Source organism: Arvicola amphibius, chromosome 1 (genome assembly GCF_903992535.2).
Source record: "Arvicola amphibius chromosome 1, mArvAmp1.2, whole genome shotgun sequence".
NCBI classification, from domain to species: domain Eukaryota; kingdom Metazoa; phylum Chordata; class Mammalia; order Rodentia; family Cricetidae; genus Arvicola; species Arvicola amphibius.
In genome coordinates this window covers 2,491,492-2,507,994 of record NC_052047.1, presented here as the reverse complement: position 1 = coordinate 2,507,994, position 16,503 = coordinate 2,491,492, and positions in this window count along the sequence as shown.

Below are 16,503 nucleotides of genomic sequence, written 5' to 3'. Positions count from 1 at the left end.
TCTGGGGCCACGCCAGAGCACGGAAAACCTGAGCAGAGAGGGCTCCAAGGAGGGCTTAGACGGAGGGGGGGTTGAGAGAAACCCCCTCAGACGTGGTCTACCTGCAAAAAAAACATTGGTTAAAACGGGGGATACCATTGTCTCCCCCTTAAGACCTTGGTATGGATATACTTAGCTCATGTCACCTTGTCTTCCCACCCACCCACTCCCCTCAAATACAATTACATTAAAAAAGATTTGAAGCAGTTGGCAGATCAGCATGGAATAACACGCTTATTCTGAGCCCTCGGGTGAAGCTCCTGAAAGCAGCACTGGGTCCACCCCAAGAAATGTGACTGAATCTCTTCGTTCCCCAGCAGTTTAGTACGCAGGCCTGATGGCGCTGAGAAAACCAGAGGCAGAGCTGTGCTCTGTGACGCTCACCCCCACTTCCCACTCTGTTCTCTGAGGTGGCCATTCTGGGGCTTCTGGGGTCTAAGCCATTCCTTGCTCCTCTCTTCTCTCCAGTCCAGACTCCACAGCGAGCACACGCCTCTGGCTGATGCACTGGCATCCACTAAATTGGGGCTGATTCCAAAGAGGGTCATCTCCTACCTGCCACTTCCTGGAAAGGAAGCAAGCATAGTGAGGGGTTTGTTGCAGAACCCACATAAACCCCCAGCCTTTGTTCCTCGAGGTAACAATTCCTGGCTGTTCATGACCATCACCTCTGAAGAGCAAGATCAGCTCGCATGCCCTCAGCTGACCCTCTGCCCCCTAGAGCGGCTGTGCTGTGCACTCGTCCTGAAAAGACAAAAAAAACCCGACCCTACCCTGGCGGCTCCCACTCCTCCTGGGGCCCCTCGCTGCCCACAGTGTGCACTCTTTTGGATATGAATCACCACTTCCTGCCCATCCTTATTGCCAATGCTAATGATGTTGTTTTCCATGGGTGTGAGATTAACCTAGGCTCTGCGTTTGCAAAAAAGATGAGAGTCAAATCTGCCTGCTTCCTTCCTCACTTCCGGATCACCTGTGGCCTGATATGACTTGGAAGCATTCTTGCTCCCAAGTCCTCCCTGGAAACATTGAGAACGAAATGCTTGTGTGTTGGGTCCACTCTAGAGTCACTGTTACACCCCTTGTGGCTGCAGTCGGGACCGGAGGTAGGAGTCATGGTGGCCGCCCAGGACTGCCAGAGCGCCCCAACTGTGGGGAAAGCACAGTTCCCTCAAACGCCCGTCACTTTCATGACACTGAGAATTCGTAGAACCATGAGCTGGAGACTGTTCATACTGCATTGCTATCTGCTCAGGGTGCGAAGCTCGACGACAACCGAGAAGCAGGCTGAGGAACCCGAGACGCCTTCAGTCCCCTCTAACCCTGCAGGGCCCCTCACCATGCTGCCGTATTCCAAGATCCCAGTGTCGCGAGATTCACCTAAAGGCTGCCCAAACTGCCCAGCAGTCTTTAAGGAGACCAAATACCAGACAAATGGGAGCCATGGCTCAGCTTCTCTCCTGGTTCCAAAACCTTTTCAGAGCCCTGAACAATTTTTTTTTTTCAAATGACAACATCAGGATTTACAGCGAAATGGTGCCCAGTGTCAGAATTTTTGATTCTTCTTCTTTGAAGTTCACAGTTTGACTACCTCACTGCCCTCTAGACCTTCTTTCAAATGTGTCTCTCCATTCCGTCCTGGCTTCGCACCCTGAGCAGATAGCAATGCAGTAAAGTTGCGGGGAGATACGTGCGCGCATAGCACCCTGGGTAGATAACAATGCAGTAAAGTCGCAGGGAGATACGAGCGCGTGTAGTCTAGTTTTAGTTGCCAAAGGAGACTGCGGATGAAGTATGCTTGGGTGTGATGCCTCACAAAAGCTAGAGTCTGGTCCTCTTATTCTCCACCCCGCACATATGCACCAGTGATCTTCCTCTGAACATGTTTCCATTACTCAACGTCCTTATGCCATCTGTTGTCCTTCTGCCAGGTAAAATTTGAGCCAACCCTAGTCCTTAAAACCATCCATCCACACTTATTCATCACCGCCGCGTTTCTAAGCACCTAGAAGTCACTCAGGATCTCTTCCGTGTTTGCTTAGCTCACCCTGGCTCCTGGAGAACACTTCAAAGCAGTTAACAGGGGCATAACTACCGAACAGTCCAAAGTGGCAGCCCCAACGTGGACCGTGCTGGGCACCTACCCAAGTGACCCTCTTGCTCTGACATCAGTTCTGTCTCCAGTTTCTCTTTCTGCTCATTGCTTTCTTTGTTTTTGTTTTATATATTAAGAAATAGTTTGTACTTTCCACTCCCAAAGAACAAGTAGGAACTCCGTATAAGTAAGTATCATACTTCCAGCCTTGCTCTAAATAATAAAGCATTTTCTTTGGTAGGTTGAAGGGTCTACATTCCAAGGGTTTACATATCATGCTTTGGAAACTGAGTGAAAAAAGAAAGAAAAGAAAAGAAAGAAAGAAAGAAAACCTTACTGTAATTCATATTCGCCTTAGCAACTGGCACACCAGTGAAAACAATGAAAGATGCAATATATTTGTGGCTGTACAAACGAGAAGTTAAGTGAGGCAGACGTGTGTGACTAGCTAAAGCACTTGGCTTCTCGTATTGTGTTGGAATGGTGGTAGCAATTTTTCAACAAGTGCAGGGGACAAAAGGGGATTCGGGAAAGGAGGCTTAAGGACATTAAATCTGAGATACCTGTGGGAAGCTTTGGTGGAAATGTCCAGCACAAGTTGAATGTTTGAGGCCAAAAGAGGTCTAAATTGGGAATACACCTTTGCATATTGGCAGCAAAAGCAAACTTATTGAAATGATTGTGTGAAATTGCCTAAGTAGATTATGTAGAAAGACAAGAGTAATGGCTGTTCTGAGACATTTCTAAGATGAGGTTAAAGAAAGATCAGCCCCCAACATAAAATAGACCACTGGACACAGCAGTACATGCTTGTAACCCCAGCACACGGAAAGCTAAGACTGTAGAATCAGGAATTTGAGGCCAGCCTCAGTTACACAGCGAGTTCCAAGTTAGCCTTGACTACACACACACACACACACACACACACACCATGTGCACATGCATACACAGAGATGATAATAATGATGATGATGATTTCAAGTATTTTAAAAGAAGTCTTCATATCTCTGTGTATTATCTTTGTAAAAATAAATGAACTAATCTTACCACAAGAACTGCTTTAGTTACGCCAGTCATGCCCTTTTCACGAGCAGACAGAGCTGCTTTCACGGTCCCCTCTTTGGCCTATTTCGATTATAGAAACACCAAACACTGAGAGTCCAAAGATCATTTGACGGTGCTATCATGATTAAACTAAATTATCCCATGGTATTTCCAGAATGCGGTTCTCCAAAGAGAACTCCGTTTAAATAGCTCCAGAGCGTTGCCACGGGGGACAGCACGCCTTCACGAGCAACCGAACGCTAGACTAAAGGGCGGATTGGGTGGTGTGGTGGAGGCGAGGCAGAGCTGCCTGAACGCTCCACAGTCCCAGCTCCCTGGCTGTTGACATCATCTTTCTACTTACTGCACCAAAGAACAATTAATTTGAAGTAAATGACATTAATTAAAGATAAAATCAAGCTTTAGTTTTCACACAGAATTAGAAAAACGTACCAAGAATCTGTGCACCTTTTTAAGATTACAACAAGGATTCATCATCACAGAATATCAAGAAATATTGATGGTCTGGCTCTGTTCCAGGTCGTGGGTTCAAGACAGTTTATAAAGTAGGCTTCAGTTGTCACTAGTCCGTTGATAGAAACAAACGCGTTGCTTTTGCTTGTGGCTTCATAACAGCTGCCTAGCGGTTACCTTGTCATAAAGAGCTGTTTCTTAATTAGGTATAATTAGAAAATGTATACACAATTACTCTAGGAGGTGTGCCTGCATGCTAGTGATGTGAGTGTACGTGTACATATGTATGTTATATGTGAGTCCACATGCGTATGCCTATTAGTGTGCATGTGGAACCAGAAGTCAGGTTCAGTTGTCTCCCTCGGTAGCTCCCTATCTCATTTTGGGGGAGCAGGGTTTCCCGCTAGAGCTCGTCAATTGGCTGGACTAGCTGCCAGGCTCTTTGGGTTTTCCTATCTCTACCTCCTGGCACCCGGATTCCAGGCACACACTGCCTCACCAGGCTTTTTTACACGAGTCCTAGGAGTCAAAGTCATAGCTCCAAGCTTGCTCAGCAAACTCACTTCCACTCAACCCATTACCCCAAACCCTAAAAAGAAATCTAGTTGCTAAAATATATTTACTTCTATTGAGAAATATGACCATAGATGTTTTTTTTCTAATCAAGCAAAGAATATTCGGTTTACTTTTATATGGAAGGAGCTCACGGCTACCACCAAGCCTCATCTTTCTGGAGAAGATATTAGCGCACAACAAAGGATGCCAGGATGTGGGGCCTTCTGCCATGAGATACCTCAAGGCATGATGCATTGGATGGTCTTGCTGGGGAAGGTGAACTCACAGGGCGAGGTAGCGTGGAAGGTGGGAGATGTCAGTCAACACCACTCTGAGTATCTGCCTGATAAAGAGTTCATGACACCCGACGGCTGGCAGCAGAGGAGACTGTTCCTAGAGTTACTGTAACAAATAAGGTGTGGTCTATAACCATCCAAGAAATTTTTGTTGCTGCATATTGTGGTTTGGATAAGAAATGTCTCCATCGATCCCTAGTTGGTAATAGTGTTTGTGGAGGTTAGGACCTTCAGGAGGGATAGCCTTGCTAGAGTGATTACATCACTGGAGGTGGGCTTGGAGGCTTAGCCTCGCCTCTCCCTCTTCCTATGTGGATGGGAATGTGATCTGCCAGCTTCCTGTTCTCCCAGCATCTTTTCCCTGTCTGTGGTCACGCCTGCCCCACAGTGGTGGACTCTATCCCTTTGGAGCCCTAAGCCATAGAGAACCCTTCTCTCCTCCGAGTTGCTTTTACTGAGTTCATTCTCTTACCACATCAACAATGGGGTAACTAATACCTCCAATATCTCCTAAGACTCTAGAACATCCTTTCCTTGTGAACACATGGGGTTTCTTCTTGGTGGGACTGGTCGCCTGTTTGGAATAGCCTAAGTTACCAAAATCCACATCAAGTTCCTGATTCCTGAGCCTCCGGTTGTTTTTCCTTCCTCCCTTGTTCTAATTGTGTAGAAGTAAATGCAACATAAGCAATGTAAAATTCAAGTCTTGCTAGTTAAATATAAGAACACAGAGCAAAATATCTGAGAAAGGTTACACCTCTTTAAAGATGCAAATTGATAATGGAGCTCAATATCAAAACAACAGAGTGCTGTTAATTTTTAAAAAGGTGCAAATTGCTAATCTTACTTAAGGCTTTTTTCAAATTGCTTATTAAGAGTCCTAGCACACACACACACACAAAAATTTAAACAAAATAAACTCTTGAAAATAGAGGGGTAAGCACTAAGCATGGGCTTTGCTATAACCCTTTGCTTCCCTTTTGAACCTGCTGGTTACCGCAGGACTTGCTAATGTTTGAAGGCTGTGTCACCTACCCCAAGGTCACTCTAAACGTCTGTGGGCTTGACTTATCGCTTATCCGGCACTTCGTCAGACGACAGAGCACGAAGATATAGACATGAACCATTTAGCTCACATGTTAGGGGATTTGGCTGATCTCTAGTGGACCTGGATAATCTTGCCTGGCCTCACCGAGGCTGCGAGTTATCTGCAGCTTGGCTGGAAGACTGTCCTATGGGCTGAGCTTGCTCACACATTTGGGTCCGTGATGGGGGAAGGAGGTGACTGAGCAATAGAGCACTATTCCACGTGCTATGCCTAGGTGGTGGCCATGGCAAGGGAACATTTTACCAACTGTTTACAAGCGTCATATATGAGGTTTTGTTTAGGTCATCCTGTAATGGCAAGGCCCCACTCAGCCCCTAATTCATAGGCTAGGCAGCAAGGTTGGCGATATTGTATACACAAAGCTTATAGCACACGCAATGGGGATTTGGATAAGCTGGGATGGCAGGACAGAAAAAAAAAATGATTGAGCCTGTCTATTGTTGGGGCTTCAGATGGGGTAGAGAGGTGGTTATTATGTGTGTTATCTGCATGCCCCAACAATGCCATGAGATCAGGGATATCAGTGCGTTTCCTTACAGAGACAGTAGTAGGGAAGCATCCTGGTCACTGCTCTACTGCTGGGAAGAGGCACCATGGCCAAGGCGGATTATAAAAGAAAGCATTTGACTGGGGGCTTGTTTGCAGTTTCATAGGGTTTATCCATGATCATCATGGCTGGAATCACAGCAGCAGGCATGGCGCTGGAGCACTATCTGGGAATTTATGACTTACCTACAGCCACATAGCACAGAGAGGGAGAGCCTGGGCCTAGTGTTGGCTTTTGAAACCTCAAAGCCCACTCCAGTGGCACACCTCCTCCAAGGCCACACCTCCTAATCCTTCCCAAACAGTCCACCAACTGGGAATTAAATATATAAGACTATTGGAGTCTAAATTTTATCAGGATAGCCTAACATAAAAATTGGAGTCCGGTTCTTTGATGCCAATGTCACTGTCCAAAGTCAGAATATCTAATCTCAGAACCAAAGAATGGAAAAACCTGATGTGGGATTCCCCTTTGAATCCTGTGAATACCACTGGTGAATAAAGAAACTGCCTTGGCCTGTTGATAGGGCAGAACTTAGGTAGGCAGGGAAAACTAAACTGAATGCTGGGAGAAAGAAGGAGGAGTGAGAGAGAAGCCATGGAGCCATCACAGGAGACAAATGCGCTGAAACTTTGCTAGTAGGCCACAGCCTCGTGGTAATACACAGATTAATAGAAATGAGTTAAATTAAGATGTAAGAGTTAGCCAATAAGAAGCTAGAGCTAATGGGCCAAGAAGTGATTTAATTAATACAGTTTGTGTGATTATTTCGGGTCTGAGCTGCCAAGTAGCCAGGAACTAATACTAATAAGTGGCCTCTTCCTGCAACAAATTGGCACCAACATGGCCAACTAAAATCCACTTAAAAACCTGAGAGAGCTTAAAAAGGAATTCTAGACACAAAAATACAGAGTTTAACACAGTTTCTTGCTGTAACTCTAGTAAATGAAATTACAAAGGAATATGTCATCAGCACATGGATTCAGAAAGGACATAAAACTGAGACCGTCCATGCAATCCATCTAGCATGAAGCTACTCTGGGCCAGATTTCGGAGACAAAAATTTGTGAATGAATGTGCAGAAACAATGCACTACACACACACCCAAGATGTTAGAGACCTGCAGGGAGAATGGGGGATGAAGGGAGTTAATAAGCGTATAATACCCCTCCCCTGAAAGAAGAATTAGAAGCAGAAAATCTTCTACCGAAGCTGGCAGATTAGGGGCGGTTAGTGAGGGAAATGAGAAGGGTTGCTGAATCCACGCACAATGACATTAAACCCTACGGCAAGTCAGACTAGCCGTTCTTTCGTGAACTCTAAGACACAGCAGAGAATCCTGTCTTTACTCCAGTTTAGAGTTAGGGACATATAAGACAACTTGAGTCTCTGTGTAACAGGAAAGCAATTGCTGGCCTCCAGTCTCCCTGAAGAGCCCAGGAAGGACAGACCACCCAAGTTCTCTTTATCTTGTGCACCATTTTTATTTCATCTCACCAACGCCAACAACTGCTGCCAGCTCAGCAGCTGAAATTCTGTCTCCTCCTTCATCTACACCACCACCTCCCACCACAAACACAAGTGTGGGCAGGTTGGCACCCTCTCCGCATTATCTGTCTCCTTGGAAGGGGAGTGGTGGAACTATTGGCCACATCAGAATCACCAGAGCCCAACGTTAAATAGCCAAACCCAACCTAAGTAAGAAAACATAATATTATCGTTCAAATTTAAGACATTGTCTCCAAGTAGCTGCATAGAGACTTGCAGTGTTCGATCCTTATGAAAAGACCAGAAAAAAAGGGGCCATCTGTGGTCTAGACAGGGGATCCAGTTCCGGGGAATTTGAAGTTCTTGGGAGGAAGTACATCATTGAGGACAAACGTACATCTGTGGTCTAGACAGGAGATCCAGTTCAGGGGAATTTGAAGTTCTTGGGAGGAAGTACATCGTTGAGGACAAACGTACATCTGTGGTCTAGACAGGGGATCCAGTTCAGGGGGATTTGAAGTTCTTGGGAGGAAGGACATCGTTGAGGACAAACATACCCTAGCAACGCTTCTCTTCCACCTCCACATCCAGCCCCTCACCGCTTCCGTCCATTTGATTGCCAAAATATCCTCTAGATTCCTTCAGTTTCATCTGACTCCTCACCCTGCTCACAGCCCACATACTTCCGCACCGTCAGCACACGACTCCCCAGTGTTTACACAATAGCTCCCTAGTTACCGCACAGAACATCAGACCTTCCACAGAGTTGTCTTCTCACTCCTCCGGGCTCATCAGCCGACATCTCCTCTGGCCTGTCTGGACCCACAACATCCAACAACAACAACTTCATTCCTTTCCTGCCTGGACCCACAACATCCAACAACAACAACTTCATTCCTTTCCTGTCTGGACCCACAACAGCCAACAACAACAACTTCATTCTTTTGTCGATTATCTGAAATGCCCTTGGGTGAACCAAACCACTTCCCAGTATGACCTTCAATTGTACGGTACAGACCCTACTCCAGGGACCTCATGCTTTGTGAGTTTTCCCCACGTCTTCCAGGTCTAGCTCAGTGCTTTGAGTTTCCTTCTGCCTGTTTCTGTGTCGCCCACATCATAACTATATCATAGCAACTTTGTTGAACTGTTCGATTCTGATTAGAATCTGAGCTGCTTCTAATAAGCAAGAACTGTCTCATTCTTAGTCTCCGTCCCCATCTGTAGCCCCTTGGTGCAGTGCTTGGTACCCCACAGGTGTCCCATGCGTACTTAATGGATGGATGCATGGACGGATAGATAGATGGTCCTTCCTGATGCCCCCTCTCTCTGCAACAGAACAGTATTCCCTGGGTTGGCTGAGGGGTTTACTGGTGGTCCCTGGCAATCTGAGAAATAGAATCTAAAAGATCAAGAGTGTGGAAGCAAACACATGGGGGGTTCTGGGGGTGAGGCCAAAAAAGGCATTAAACAAGCGCGTTCAAACAAAGAAAGGCAAGATCAGGACAGGAGAGGACAAAGTGTTACACCAAGGGATGAGGGCCAAGAAAGCTGCTCATAGCAAAAACAGGCGAAGAGGGAGGAAGCTAATAAGAACCAATTAGAAGGAAGTGAAAATACTTATTCTGGAGTTTGGTGTTAAAAAGCAAATGAAGTGGAAGTTTTCTAAGTGTTAAACTCTACCCAGAAGCGTAACTTAAAACAAGTGAAAAGAAGGTATAACAAGCTTATGTTTAGATGGTAAAACATACGAAACCATAATTAAAACACTTTACTAATTAAAACACTTTACTAATTAAGGTAGGGAGGTCAATATTATCAGCCTGGCTTTAAAGCGAAAACAGCCCTTGGATCAGGAAAGATCAGGGGCCTCAGCAGGCTTCCACAAGCGTGAACTTCTTCAGAAAAGAACCGTGTGCTTGGACTGCACCAAGAGAGCTATGGAGAGGAGAGGAATTCGCCTCAGAAAATCCCCAGGGCAGAGAGGGAAAATATAAACGAGAAAAAGGCAGAGAATGGAGATAAAATTTCATGCCGTTTCCCTGAGGAACATTCAAGGTTTCCGATGCCCATCGCATCCAGCATGCAGTATCCTAGAATGACCAGGAGGCAAGCCCGTGGGGAGAGAATTCCACGGCAAATCCCGAACTCTTTCTGGTACTTGATTTAGACATAGGGCCAGACATATGGGAGACCCAAGAGAGATCTCGGAGATCCAGGATTCCTACACTAGCTCAAGCATGCTCTCTTCCTGACCTCCATACCTCCAAACAAGGTCTAAACAGAGGCTTCTAACAACGCCACTAGAGCCCTCAACGCCAGAGTCTCCTGGGCTCCCCACGTTCTTGTGTCTGCCATTCGCTCTAGAGTACAGAACTCTAGACTCTAGTCCTTGGAGGTCAGAGCAGGGCCTTCCTTGCTCCTTAAATACAACCTCCATCAAGAGGCCCATCCTTGAGTAACTGGCAAATAGATTCGTTGAAAGAATATATGAACAAGTAAATATGCACATTATAAATGCCATAATCTGTATATGCAAATGTTAGTCTTTAGGCACAGGCCCCTTGAGGGTTTGGGACAACTCTCTGGGCACCGAGCTACAGTTTGAAATATCCACCACTAGATGGCACTATTTTAATGAGACAGTAAAGTCCCTATTCAAACAGGGCCACTGTCAGAGGCAAGGTGCATGCAAAACATATACACCAAAAGTCAAATGTTCCAAGCCTGCTACTGCTCCTGACTGTCCATAACAGATCATGGGAGCCCCGTCAGAGGGGAACACTAGCTGACAGATTCTAAAATGTCAAACCCCAGCGTTATGGCCGCCTAAACCACTGTTGGGATGTTGAATGTTTTCAATAATCTGAGGTAATGTCCATCTTAGGATTTGTTATCATTACAGATGGTTTCAGCCTCAGGTTGAGGGGCTTTAATTACACCCCGCGGACAGCCCTAGACAGCAACTGTGTAAACAGACTCTTGTCCTGAAGCGTTGATGAGAGTCTGAGTTCCAGCTCATGGTCACTTCTGCTCATTACAATGAGACTCGGGACCTGGGTGGGCCTCAGTGATCAGCAGGCCTTCAAGACAGAGAACCCAAAACAGGCCCCTGAGACAAGGGTGCTGGGGAAGTAGCCAACACCAAGGCAAACAGTGGCCCTGGGTATCCCTGACCCAGTGTGGCAATGGTTATTCCTCAGGGTAGAAAGTTTCCTTTGTTTGGGTTTTAGCAACTTGCTTTCCTAGGAAAGAGATAAAAATTAATCAATTGCTAGTTCTCTCTCTCTCTCTCTCTCTCTCTCTCTCTCTCTCTCTCTCTCTCTCTCTCTCTCTCTCTCTCTCTCTCTCTCTCCCTGTTTCTCTCCCTCCCTCCTCTCTTGGTAGACACAGACAATACATGATAGATCAGTGATAGATGGATGATAACAAGGTTTTATAGTAGTATACATATCTGTTTACCCTTGTTTCATTCATTTTTAAATAGACTTGATACTGTGAAATACCTTGTCATTTTGAGAGCTTCCTTAAAATGATCCTAAGGGGGAAGCAGGCTCTCGATCTTCGGCTAACAACCCGCCCACTGCGACAGAAAACCCTCAGCTTAGCTGCTTGCAGGCTGCCATGTCTCATGTCCCAGCAACCCTTTCTGTCTTCCGTTTGTCGCTGCCCACAGGGCTGCCTGGTGTCTGGCCCGGCTGGGTACATACATATCTTCTCACTGACTCAGCTGGAACTCTAGCGGAGCAAAGATGGTGACCGCTGCGTCTTGATCCCCTCTCATTGCCCGGTACAAAGTCCCGATGAAGACAGATGAGGAGGAGGATGGAGCCCATGACTGGCTGAATTAGAACTCAGCAAGGAGCTCGTCTTCATGAGAGGTGACAAGCCTGTGTCCTGCAGGCCAAGTCCGTTAGCCCAGCCCTGCTGTCCCTCCTCAGCCCTCCACCTCTCTGTGACTGTCCCAGGACCCCAGTCATCTGAGCTCAAAACCTGGGAGCCATGTTGCCTCTTTCGCCTTCCAGACCTGGTCCTTACCTTGTCCTCTCTCCCCTTTTCCTCTCCACAGTCACGGTCCTGATGCCCTCTTGCTCTGGAACACACTTCCCTAGTACATGGTGTTTGAGGATGGACATCTTCTGTTTCCTGATTCACACTTTGCTCGGAGCTTTTCACGGCACAAGTTCCCAGTTTGCTCAACTCGTGTACGGAAGCACAGAAGTGGATGTTGTCGACAGAGCAGTGATTAGGAGATGCACACGTACAGGGAAGGATCACGAGGATGATGATGGGGAGAAGGACAGCAGGAAATGTTTAAGTCAAACTGTAGGGTTGAGTTTGAACTAACCGGGACCCACAAAAGTATTTATTTTCCAAGAGTATCCTTCATTTCCAAACTATTGTTGTGCTGTATGTTCGAATGTATAATGCCATGTGAGTTACTGAATTTCTTACACTCAACTATAAAATCAGTGAAGAGAAAATGAAATTGTCCGGACTTGAGCACAGAAGATACACTATGACAACCTAGCACCGAGCTATTTTTAGGGATAACCGAGCAGTCCGTGCTCTGAAACCTGCCTGGCTTCCTGCCCAGATGTGAGACTCGTGTATCTGATGTATAGCTTCAGAAATGATGGTAAAAGATCAATGTGCCGTGCCTTCCAGACTGCATTTGCATTTTAATAGAAGATGTCAGTGCCTCTGTTTCCCAGGGTGATACATGCTGGAAACTTCGGGTGGCCCTCCTGTTGACTCATGAGGGCTCTTCAATGCTGTAGGGTGGCGTCGCACAAGCAGGGACAACCCCCAGATACTGCTGCCCCCACTGGAGTGTCTCAGGCCACTGAGTGAGACCCCAGACTCCCCTTCCCTTAGGGGGTGCTGTTAGAGGTCTCAGGATCGCTCACCAGCCCAGACCTGCTGGTGGCCGGCACTGGAGCCGCCGCTGCTGTTGCTGCTGCTGGTTCTAGTGCTGAGAAATCCCTCCTGCCCCTAGACAGTCACCCTGAAAGCTGATGCTGACTTCTGGGGCGCGGTAGCTAGAGAGAGCCTGGGTCTCAGGTGACCCTAGACAGTCCATCTAGTCCCATGCCGTGCCACAAGACCAACCTCACGCTATTGAACTAATTTGTGTCAAGAGCCACCCTAGGATTGTACACACAGAGTTCATCTCCTCTTCACAGTGACTCTGTAAAGCACTGTAACAGCCCCCTGTTGTTGGGAAGACACAGAGCTACAGAATGTCATCTCGCTGTGGGTCACACTACCAGCGAGGAACGGCATCCCTCAGGTCCCTGACAGCCTCCCTTTCTCCAGCTGTCTACAAAGATGCATGTGGTTCTTGTTTCCAGTTTCTGCTTTTGAACCCCTTCCTTGATATTAGACTGTATCCTGTCAACAAATGAATCCCTGCCATTCCAGAAAAGCCATTCGCTTACACACTTTGGTACAATTCTGTTCATGGGCTAAACTTTGCCAATGTTCTCATTAGCAAGAATGGAACGTGTACTGATAGTAGAAGAAACGACCTGTGGAAAGCTGGGCATGGAGGCACAAGCTAGGCTCAGCACAGGGAGGTGGAGACAGGAGTTCAAAGTCATCCTCAGCTGCATTGCATGGCTGTCTCAAAAACAAAAGAGAAAGAGAAAGATGACCTTGTGGATAAAGAGGGACAAGGTTGGCATTCTACAAATTAGAAAAATAAACCCATGGGCAAGAATGTCTTGCTGTAAGGGTCAAAACAGGGAAAGAGCAAGAGCGAAGGGCACTTCACGCCCCATAACGTGTGCTCACCCACTGAGACGTGACCAGCACACACCGAGGGTGTCTGAGCCCTTCCCACCAGGTGAGGCCATCATGGGCTGAGAGCAAAGGCCCTGGGGTGAGCACAAGGAGTCTCTCCCCTCTTCTACCCTTCATGACCACGAAGTGAGGACTTAGGACATATTGGGAGGAAGAATCCGACATCTAGGCTGGCAGTGAGGAAAAGAACATTCTAGAGGAAATACCAGAGGCAGAGCATGGAGGTACAAATGCCAAGGGCACCCAGAGAGCAATCAGAGGAAGACGCTGATAAAGAATAAGACCAGGTCCGTAGGTCACAGCTAAGGAGCTGACACCATCCGCAGATGATGAGGGACCCATGACGGAGTGGAAATAGATGAGTTCGAGCCAGAGACGCCCTCTAAATAGCTCTGATGACCCGTCTACAACATCTACCTACAGTGAGCTTTGACTTCCCTTTCATCAAGCAAAGTCTTTGGTTGCGGTAATTCTTACATGTGTGACCGGTGGGGGACAAAGGTCACCCCTGGGTGTTGCTCCCCAAGATACCACCCACCTTGATTTTGTGTTTGTTTTGCTTACTGGGCTATAGTTTATTGCTTGGCCTGGAACTCACTCATTCTGCTAGGCTGGGATGGCTGGCCAGACAACCCAGAGACTGCCTGTCTCCACTCGCCCAGTGCTAGGATTGCAAATAGCTCCACCGTGATGAGTTTTTTTTTAAAAAAAATATGAATTCTAAGACTTAAATTCAGGTCCTCATGGTTGAATGACGAACACTTTACCGCTGAGCTATTCCAGCAGTATCCTTCAGGAGAAAATTTAAATTAAATTCGAGGCCAGCTCATGACCCATCACAGTGGAAGGCCTTGTCAGTTTCTCCTGTCCTGCCCTCTCTTTCTCTACACCCCTGAGCAAGCCCAACCTACTCCACTGTGGCTCACATAGTTCCTGCTCAGAAACGCCTTCCAGACCTGTGCTCCTGGGGTGTCAGGTCTTGGTTCTCTCAGAATAGACCTTGTGCAGCGATTTTCTCTGAATTGAAACATGAAGCATTCCATCCTTCCTTCAGGGGGGCTCACTGGAATTAGGGAAGTAAAGAAACCTCACAAGGCTCAGGAAGGTCCTAAAACCGGAGAGCCACAAATCCCTCCTACAGGTTGGACAAGCAGCAGTGGATGCCAGGAAGGAGATGCCCGCCCTGACCAAGCTGCCAGGTTTCACAGGAAGTCCCAGGAGCACAGCCTTGGATCATCGATGATTCAGATGCCTCTGAGTCGTCCACCCTCCCCACCCTCACCAGGTGGGGCTCTGTGAGCAAGCCTTAGATAAAGTCACCAATTTACGAAGGTGGACTTTGGTGGAGTAGTTGCTCTGATCTGCCATTCATTGCTCTTCAGGGAGAAGAGACATTCATTCACATCTCCCCAGGGAATGTCACACAGCAGGGGGACTCAACACTTGGGGATCCCTCCCAGTTACAGACACTCAGCCACTGCTCTCTCTCCAGCGGTCACAGAAGCCTCAGAGGGCACAGTCACGGAGCATTCAGGAACCAATTGCTCATCTTGCATACAGGCCACATGTTCAGCAAGCAGAAACACTTCCTCTGAAATCCTGGGCTTCTCCAGGATGCAAGCGTTCCCAGGGAAATTGAGGTCACTGGATTCTTGGTTCTCCGGAGGCCTTCTCTCTACGAGCGGAAACAAGTGCCTGCTGCCAGGGCCAAGCTATTCAATTAGTTCCCATTGAAGTTTCTTCTTCCCCCCACAGGTGTAAATTGGGTACCTAGCATGTTGTTTTGAACTTGACTTCACATAAAAAGATATTTATTTCTAGACTGTCTCTGGCTCCAAAGAAGGAAGTGAAGACACATTCAAGGCCTCCAGCATTTATCCCTCATGCCCCAACCCTCTACCAGGGAAATCAGGAACAGGAAGGGTTTTGCAAACAAGTTACAGGGATGTTTCTTCTTGCAGAGAACAGTGCAGCAAGCAGCACCTAAGGAACTTGTACTGCTCTGAAGACGGCGTGTGATCGTCAGGTACCGGAGTCAATGCCTCTAAGGAGAAAATGAGGCACTGTTAAGGCAGAATGACAGAAGCCTGTACTTTTCAGAAGGTTATTCCATCTGAGGGTGTATCAGGTCCTGTGGCCCCTCCTACCCACACCTGAGAAGAGAAAGGGAGGTTTTCTGCACTTGCTGTAAGGGATCCAGCCCCATTTCTACCCCTGTTCTTTGATGGCCTTTCTTGACACCCAGCACAGGGTGCCTTCATGCTCTGGGCCTCCTGTCTTTCCTCTATCATAACCACTCTGGCCAAAACAATCTCACTGCATTTTTTCAAGTGCATAAGGTTCATTCCTCTTTCAATGGAATTGAAGTCTGATGAACAAGAGAGAGGCAGAAGACCGGAAGGAGAATGCAGGGCCTGTCTACAGCTCCTATAATAAGCTGGGGTCTCTTTCCAAGCATGGTAGAAAGGCATTCAAAGATTCTGAGGAAAGCTACATCGTCAGATTAGATTTAAGACTGCCTTTCATTTTAAATGGAGGGCAGAATAAAGAATAATTGAGATAAGGTATACTATCCAGTTGTTCTTATCTCTAGCCCAGAGTCAGCAAAGTTTTTTTTCCATAAAAGTTAAATAATACGGATCTTAAACTTTGTGATCTGTCTGGTCATTGTTGCAAAACAAATGGCAGAAAGAAGGCAGATGATGTAAATTAACGTGGCCTGTTCCGATGAAATTAATTTCTAGACATGCATGGCGGTGTGCAGTTGATGCACAGGCTGGAGTTCGCTGACTCCTGTTCCACTTATGTCGAATGGTCGCTGTGATGCCGAGGAGCTGGTCTATTATTGTTGTGATTTAGAATGTTTATTAATAATGACTAATGAGTAGGACCAGAATTTATCCCTAGTGCTTGTACTGGGTTTTTGGAGCCCATTCTCCTTAGAGAGACACCTTGCTCAGTCTAGATATACTGAGGAGGGCCTGGTCCTGCCTCAAAGTGATGTGCTAGACTTTGTTGACTCCCCATGGGAAGCCTTACCCTCTCTGAGAAG